The sequence below is a fragment of the Gossypium arboreum genome, chromosome 4, assembly GCF_025698485.1.
Source record: "Gossypium arboreum isolate Shixiya-1 chromosome 4, ASM2569848v2, whole genome shotgun sequence".
NCBI classification, from domain to species: Eukaryota; Viridiplantae; Streptophyta; class Magnoliopsida; order Malvales; family Malvaceae; genus Gossypium; species Gossypium arboreum.
The window spans coordinates 108,158,901-108,166,725 of record NC_069073.1 but is presented as its reverse complement, the minus strand read 5'-3'; the positions used below and the strand labels follow the sequence as shown (position 1 = coordinate 108,166,725).

Below are 7,825 nucleotides of genomic sequence, written 5' to 3'. Positions count from 1 at the left end.
ACCGTGTGTGATGTGGTTCGCTTCTTCCACGGTCGTCTAGCTCTGCGCACGCCCATGTTATTTTGACAGTGTTGTCCATGGGTGCTAGACACGGGCGTGTTGCACGCCTGTGTTCATTTGTTAAATTTGACCACGGCCAGGTCGCACGCTCGTGGCCACTTATCGCATCCCGTGTTGGGAAAGACAACTTTTACCCTGTTTTCACACAGCCGTATCGCACGGCCGTGTTTCCGTCCATGGTTGTCATACAGGATGAAGCATAGCCGTGTGATTGCCATGTGGAGTTGGGAACCTATGATCAAAGACTCTGTTAGTGACCTAAATGTTTAAAAATTGAAATTTAAATAATTTAAAACCGTTAGTACTCAGGTTGTCTCCCGAGAAGTGCTTGTTTATAGTCTAAGCTCGAACTTGTGCTCAAAGACTCTGTTAGTGACCTAGATGTTTAAAAATTGAAATTTAAATAATTTAAAACTGTTAGTACTCGAGTTGCCTCTTGAGAAGCGCTTGTTTATAGTCTAAGCTTGACTGTTACCTTGTTGGTTTATTTAGGGTGGTTTGTGGAGTTGTAGCTCCTCTCCATCGTCTTTAAAATTCTCACCATTATAAAGTTTGAAACGATGTCCATTTACTTTGAAAGTACCGTGTGATGGGTGACTTACCTCTATTGTGCCATATGGAAGAACAAATTGAATTACGAAAGGTCCTGACCATCGTGATTTAAGTTTCCCAGGAAACAATTTGAGTCTTGAGTTGTATAGTAGGACAAGATCTCCAACTTTAAATTGTTTTCATTGCTTTAAACGAGTGTCATGGCGACGCTTTTTTGCTTTCTTGTATAGGCGTGAGTTTTCGTATGCATTGGCTCGCCACTCATCAAGTTCATTCAGCTGCATCAACCTGTTTTTTCCTGCAAGTTCGGGATTAAGGTTTAAAAATTTAATAGCCCAAAAAGCATTATGCTCTAGTTCGAATGGTAGATGGTAACTTTTTTCATAAACAAGTCTGTAAGGTGATGTCCCTATGGGGGTCTTAAAAGTAGTTTTGTAAGCCCATAAGGCATCATCTACTTTCATTGCCCAATCTTTTCTGTTTGATTCTACTGTTTTTTCAAGGATCCGTTTGATCTCTCGATTTGCCACTTCAACTTGTCCATTAGTTTGAGGATGGTATGGGGTGGCTGTTCTATGATGAACTCTGTATTTCTTAAGAGTTTTTTCAAATTGGGTATTACAAAAATGAGTGCCCCTATCACTGATAATTGCTCTAGGTGTTCTGAATCTCGAGAAGAGCTTCTTAAGGAAACGTACTACCACTCTAGCATCATTAGTAGGTAGAGCTTGGGTTTCCACCCATTTGGACATATAATCAACTGCTACTAAGATGTATTTATTCCCAAATGAACTGGGGAATGGGCCCATGAAATCGATACCCCAAACGTCAAATATTTCACATGAAATAGTTTTGAGGCATTTCATCACGTTTAGAAATGTTACCTGTCCATTGGAATTTGTCACATGAAGTAACGTGCCTGTTAGCGTCATTGAATAACGAGGGCCAATAAAAACCTGATTCAAGTATTTTATGTGTGGGCTTAGTTCCACTATAGTGTCCTCCAGTTGGCCCTGAGTGGTAATGTTCCAATATTTTTTATGTTTCTGATCTTGTAACGCATCTTCTAATGACTTGATCTGCACATCTGTGAAAAAGAAAGGGGTCGTCCCAAAATTAGTTTTTCACATCATTAAAGAATCGCTTCTTTTGCTAGTGTGTTAACCCTTTTGGGATAATGTTAGCAGCAAAAAAATTCGCGATGTCTGCAAACCAAGGTACCTTGAAGTCAAATATAGCGAAAAATTGTTCTTCAGGAAACGAACCATTTATTTCAACTTCATCTAGTTCTTTGGTATTGGAGTTCTCAAGCCTGGACAGATGATCAGCCGCGAGATTTTCAGCTCCTTTCTTATCCTGAATTTCCAAGTCAAATTCCTGCAATAAGAGAATCCATCGAATGAGTCGAGGTTTTGCATCAGTTTTAGTTAACAGGTAGCGAAGGGCGGAATGGTCAGTGTAAACAACAACTTTAGACAATATGAGATATGATCGAAATTTATCAAATGCAAAAACCACAGCTAGCAATTCTTTTTCCCTAGTAGTATAATTCTCTTATGCAGCTGTCAAAGTTTTGCTAGCATAATAGATAGGTTGAAAATGCTTGTCTCTTCACTGTCCCAATACTGCACCTACTGCAAAATCACTCGTATCACATATTAATTCAAATGGTAAGTTCCAATCAGGTGCAATTATGATTGGAGCATTAATTAATTTATCCTTTAAAGTATTAAATGCTTCTAAACACTCCTGATTGAAATTAAAAGGTATATCTTTTTCTAGTAATTTAGTCAAAGGCTTAGCTATTTTAGAAAAATCCTTAATAAATCTTCTATAAAATCCAGCATGTCTTAAAAACTTCTAATAGCCTTAGCCGAACTAGGAGGGGGTAATTTTTCGATTGTTTCTATTTTAGATTTGTCCACTTCAATCCCTTTACTAGAAATTTTATGCCCTAATACAATACCTTCTTGAACCATGAAGTGACATTTCTCCCAGTTAAGCACAAGGTTCATTTCCTCACATCTTATTAAAACTCGTTTTAATTTTTTTTAAGGCAGAGATAGAAAGAGTTACCGAATATCGAGAAATCATCCATAAAAACTTCCATGATATCTTCCACAAGTTCATCAAAGATGGCCATCATACAGTGCTAAAAAGTGGCAGGAGCATTACATAATCCAAAAGGCATTCTACAATAAGCGAACGTAGCATATTGGCATGCGAATGTCGTCTTTTCTTGATCTTCAGGAGCTATTGGGATATGGAAGTAGCCAGAGAGTCCGTCTAAAAAGCAGTAGTACATGTGCCCGGATAATCTTTCCAACATTTGGTTAATGAATGGCAAGGGGAAGTGATATTTTCTTGTGGCATCATTCAGTTTCCTGTAGTCAATGCAAACTCTTTATCTTGTGACTGTCCTTGTTGGGTTAATTCATTCTTCTCGTTGGTCACAACCGTCATGCCTCCTTTCTTAGGGACAACCTGCACTGGACTTACCCAAGAACTGTCAGAAATAGGATAAATAATTCTAGCATCTAGAAGTTTAATTACCTCGGCTTTAACAACTTCCTTCATGTTGGGGTTCAGTCGTCTTTGAGCTTGCACACATGGTTTGTATTCATCTTCCATCAAATTTTTGTAGGTGCAAAAAGAAGGGCTAATTCCTTTAATGTTAGAAATTTTCCAAGCTATGGACTTTTTATGTTCATTTAATACTTAGATCAATTCCTCTTTCTCCTTGGGTTGCAAGTTAGAAGCAATAATAACTAGTAATGTACAATTATTTCCAAGGAATGCGTATTCCAAGTGGTTTGGTAATTGTTTATGTTCTAGTTTGGGAGCCTCTTCAATAGAGGGTTTTTGCTTAAGTTCATCGTTTATCTTAATGCCTTCATATTCTACTTGTCTTGAAGAATGCTCGTTAGGTTCATTATCTGTCTCCTCTTCTTAAGCTAGATATAGTTTAGTCGTGTCCTTTTGTATAATTTCCTGAAAAGAGTCTTGAGTAGTATGATCAATAGAGTCAATAAAATAAAACGAATCATCCTGCTCCCTAGAAACCTCATAGCATCATAAATTTTAAAGATAATCGCCTCGTCACCTACTCTAAGTACCAATTTACCATCACCCACATTGGTTACAGCCCTAGCAGTGGCTAAAAAATGGGCGGGCGCCCTAAAATTAAGGGCACTTCCACATCTTCGTCCATGTCAAGCACAACAAAGTCAACAGGAAATATGAATTTATCTATTTTCACAAGTACGTCTTCTATAATACCCCTAGGATATTTAACAGATCTATTGACTAATTGAATACTCATCCTAGTGGGTTTAGGTTCCCCAAGACCAAGTTGTTTGAACATTTTATATGGCATCAAATTAATCCTAGCACCTAAATCAGCTAGTGCTTTCTCAACATTCAGATTACCAATTAAGGGATAGTAAAACTTCCTGGATCTTTCAGTTTGTTCGGCAGTTTGTTTTGGAGTATGGCTAAACACTCCTCGTTGAATTCTAATGTAGATAAGTCCTCGAACTTTCTTTTATTTATTAGAAGCTCCTTCAAAAATTTTACGTATATAGGCATCTGCGAGATGGATTCAACAAAAGGTAAGTTGATATGTAATTGCTTAAAAAGTTCAAGAAACTTACCGAATTGTGCATCGATCATGGTCTTTTTCAATTTTGTTGGGTATGGGCGGTGGTTTATATTCCTTCTAAGACCTTTGGTTTGTCACTATTTTCGGGTTTTTCATCTCCCCTTTCGCTCATCACAGCTTCTTGTGTTAGCTTATTTTCAGATTCTACTAACACTTTCCCATTCCTTAGTGTAACTGCTTTTACATGCTCTTTTGATTTGGTGTTACTAGGTAAACTTCCTAATGGTCTTTCTGAAATTAGTTTGGACAGCTGGCCTATCTGAGTTTCGAGCCCTTGGATCGACGCTTGTTGATTTTTAAATGCTGTTTCGGTGTTCTAGAAACGGGTTTTTGACACTAAGATAAATTTAGACAGCATCTCTTCAAGGTTCGGTTTCTTTTCCTGTTGATAGGGTGGTTGTTGAAAACTCGGAGGATGTTATGGTCTTTGATTTCCTTGACCGCCCCACGAGAAATTGGGATGGTTACTTCAACCTGCATTATAAGTGTTACTATATGGGTTATTTTGGGAACTACAGTTATTGTTACCCATATATTGGACTTGTTCCTCCTCGATGCTAGGGTTGAAGGGCTGATACTCTGTGCATGTTTCTCCTCCATTCGTCTCGCACCTCATTACTAGATGTACCTGAGTAGAACCAAGTAAACCATTAATATTTTTTTTTAGAAGTTCTACCTGGTTTCACAGCATAGTAATCGAATCGATGTTATAAACGCTTGCTGTTTTAGGTGGCTTAGTCCTCATGACTTGCCACTGATAGTTATTCAGTGACATCTCTTCAATAAATTCGTAAGCCGCCTCAGATGTCTTATTATTTATAGTTCCTCCAACAGCTGCATCAATCATCTACCGAGTCGAAGGATTCAGGCCATTATGGAACGTTTGAACCTATAGCCAAAGCAATAACCCATGGTGAGGGCACCTTCTCAGAAGCTCCTTATATCTCTCCCATGCATCGTAGAGTGTTTTTAAATCCATCTGCACAAACGAAGAGATATCATTACGTAATTTGGCTATTTTAGCCGATGGAAAATATTTTAATAAAAAATTTTCGGTCATTTGTTCCCAAGTAGTAATTGACCCTCGTGGTAATGAGTTCAACCACTGTTTAGCTTTGTTCCTCAATGAAAAAGGGAATAACCGAAGACGAATGGCATCGTCAGAGACGCCATTAATTTTAAATGTATCGCAGAATTCTAGGAAATTTGCCAAATGAGTGTTTGGATCCTCATCCTGCAAACCATAAAACTAAACAAATTGTTGTATCATTTGAATAGTGTTAGGTTTTAGTTCAAAATTATTCACAGTAATAGCAGGCCTAACTATACTTGACTCAGTTCCTGTTAAAGTAGGTTTAGCATAATCATTCATAGTACGAGGAGCAGGATTCTGATTTGATAGTTCAGCGGGTATCGTAGGAGGTAGCTGATTGTCTTGGTTTTCAGCCATCTCCTCGGTTGTGGTTGAAGTAACGTCCTCTTGCTCGTTCTCTGTGTATCTTAAGCTTCGCCTTATTTCTCTTTGGTTTTTGCGAACTGTGCGATAGATCTCTTCGTAAAAAAGTAGTGGTCTTGACGGGTTTCTTCTAGTCATAAACTATAAAAACCTGTCAAGAGAAAGAAAAAGTAAATTAATAAATAATAAAAATAAAATAAAATTAACTTGCAAAAAAAACAAATGGCTAAAGTAATAAAAATTTAGCGTTCCTAATATCTTAGTTCCCCGGCAATGGCACCAAAAACTTGATCGCGATTTTCGTGACAGGTAAGTTTTATATATTTATAATTAATCATTCTTGAAACTAACTATTATCACGATGTAGGCAAGTGTACCTATCGAACAGTAGTATAGTTTTAGCAAAACTGGATTATCGAACCCAACGGAACTAAAAGTACTAGTAATGACTGTCTTTTTATTATCTAGCCTAAGAATAAGGGGGTTTTGTTTTAACTAACTAATTATATAAACTAAGAATTCACAAAAAATAGAATTGGGGAATTACTTTTGGAAAAACGATTGAATTAAGACAATACCTAAGGAAGAATTCACCTAGACTTCACTTGTTATTCTGATTCTGAATCAGACGATTTATTCATTTAAGTTGTTCCGTAGAGATCCCTAAGTTATGTTATTATCCCTATTCAAGACTAATAATTTCTAATACTTAAATTGAATAATTGAGACTTTTCTCTAATTAACACCCTAGGGTTGCATTAACTCAATCTATGGATCCCCTTATTAGGTTTTACCCTAATCCGAAAAAATCTTGTCACCCTATGTCTAGGCGCGCAAACAACTCCGCTTAATTATGACAAATGTACTCTTATATAGGGTCTATTCCTCCTCTGAATAAGAGCTTATCTTGAATCAGTATCCTGGGATATCAAAACAAGAATCAAGAACACATAATTAAAAACAAGTTAAGTATTTATCATACAATGCAGAAAATAATAACAAGATTCGTCTTAGGTTTCATTCCCTTTAGGTATTTAGGAGATTTAGTTCATAACTAAAAAGGAAAACATTTCAGAAGAATAATGAATACAAAACATAAAGAAAAACCCAAAACTCCTGGAGGGAAATTGATGGGAGATCTTTAGTCTTGATGGTGAATCCGGCTTCTGAGATGGATCAATCGGCTTCCCTTAAGCAGTTCCCTGCCTCCTTCTCTCCGTGTGTCTTTTCTCTTCCTTTAGGGTGTATTTATAGGCTTTAGAATGCCTAAAAGCCTTCAAAATTAGCCTTTTCTGAATTGGAATCAACTTGGGCTCGGCAGGGACACGCCCGTGTGCGATTACTTTAGGCTGTGCTCGAGCCTGTTAGAATGGCATGGGCGTGTGTTCTACCTGTGTGAGTCGTGCTTCGATTCTGCCAAATTGACACGGCCGTGTGGTCTGCCCGTGTGAGGAAGTCTAGGCCATGTTGATTTCGTACATTGGCCCATTTTCTCCGTTTTTCCCCGTTACTCGTTCCTTTCGCTCTCCTATGCTCACCTAAGTATAAAACATGAAATTAAGGCATTAGGAGCATCGAATTCACCAATTCTAAGGAAAAATCATCCATAAAATGTGATAAGCATAGGGTAAAACTATGTATAAATTACGGTTTACCAATAAACCATAGCTATTTAATACTTTTAAACAATAGTACTCAACTTTTATGCATTACTCGATTTAGTCCTTTTTACCGAATTAAGCATTTGCACGATAAAATTTCTTAACAAAATTTTTTATACTATCATTCTATCATGCTAAAAACCTTAATAAAATAATAAACTAAATATTTTGACTCGATTAAGTGGTTTCGAAACCACTGTTCTAATTTGACTTAAAAAATGGGTTGTTACACAGTGTGAGTCCGAATCAAGACTAAAAACAGAAATACAGAACACATTTTAGTATCGAACCACTACGGATATAAACACAAAAATAGAAGGAAATTCTGAGATCAATGTCTCAACGAAACATAACATTTTGAACACACACCATTTCATACACAGACACTCAATTATATGAGTTTTTAGTTAGACAAAATACAATCAGATAATCTAG

At 37.0% G+C, this 7,825-nt stretch overlaps 1 non-coding gene across 1 annotated transcript; it reads left to right on the top strand.

Annotated features, from left to right (window-relative positions):
• Window positions 1-5,178: 5,178 nt before the first annotated feature.
• Window positions 5,179-5,285, top strand: LOC128291956 (small nucleolar RNA R71). The gene has a single exon (XR_008281940.1). It is a non-coding gene; the product is annotated as a small nucleolar RNA R71 (small nucleolar RNA).
• Window positions 5,286-7,825: the final 2,540 nt, after the last annotated feature.